Below are 1299 nucleotides of genomic sequence, written 5' to 3'. Positions count from 1 at the left end.
AGTCAGTTCAATGCAGAGGTTAGAATTAGTCATCTACGCATCATGAGTAACCTGACACAACTTGTACGTCAACATATCCAGAACTAACACTAATAATATGTAATAATCACAATATAGAGCTATTTAACTCTGTTACTGAACACTATATAGCAATTACTGTCACAATATATTTAACACTGTTACTGAACAAACACTCTATAGCAATGATTACTGGCACAATATAGAGCTATTTAACACTGTTACTGAACAAACACTCTATGATTACTGGCACAATATAGAGCTATTTAACTCTGTTACTGAACAAACACTCTATAGCAGGGGTCTTCAACAGGGGGTCCGGGACACCTAGGGGGTCCTCAGAGTTACTACAGGGGGTCCTCCAAATCTTTGTGTGATATACACTGATGATTGTGCTGTCATTGTGCTGTCAAAAGATGAAACTATATGGAATCTAAGATAAGATAAGATAAGAAAACTTTATTGTCCATCAAATTTTGCATAAAATGGAAATTCATCTTTGGCACACAGGCAGTCAGTCAGTATACAACAGTAAAACATACATAAAATACACAATGCATTAAAACTATACAAATGCATCCCCTGACATAGCAACATAAAAACAGTGCAGTGATCAAGGTCTGTGGGAGGGTTGGAGCTATTCAAATATTTCCTTATTTAAAATCTCCACTGCAGTTGGCACAAATGATGTCTTATAGCCCTTCTTCTTTGCTAGTTTTGTTCTAAGCCTCCTGCCCGATGGTAACAGCTCAAATGAGGGGCGAAGAGGGTGTGTGGAGTCATTATAAATCTGAATTGCCTTTTTGGTTATGGTGCGGTTGTATATGTCCTGCAGTAGCAATTGTTTGTCTCCAATGATCTTACCTGCCTGCTTAACTACCTGGTTGAGCTTGTTCCTATCTCTAACTGAGAGGTTCCCATACCAGGAGACGATGTTAAAAGTGAGAACACTCTCAGTAAGTGACCTGTAGACCATGGTCAGGGTGTGTTTACTGGCATTAAAACTTCTCAGCTGTCTGAGAAGATAAAGCCGCTGCCTTGCCTTCTTGTAAATGCTCTCTGCGTTGGTCTGGAAGGTGAGTTTATTATCAATTATTGTTCCCAAATACTTAAAATCAGTGACCTGCTCCACTCCCTCCCCACTCATTATGACAGGCCTGAAGATGGACCCTGAGCCCCCTCCCAGACACAGCTCCTTGGTCTTAGTAACATTAAGGTCAAGGAAGCTGCCCTCAAACCACGTAGCAATGTGGTCGATGTGCAGGGAGTAGGAGGGACTGG

The sequence above is a fragment of the Nannobrachium achirus genome, assembly GCF_963921795.1.
Source record: "Nannobrachium achirus genome assembly, chromosome: 2".
In the NCBI taxonomy this organism is placed as follows: Eukaryota; Metazoa; Chordata; class Actinopteri; order Myctophiformes; family Myctophidae; genus Nannobrachium; species Nannobrachium achirus.
The sequence above is the reverse complement of the archived record's forward strand: the minus strand, read 5'-3'. Positions refer to the sequence as shown.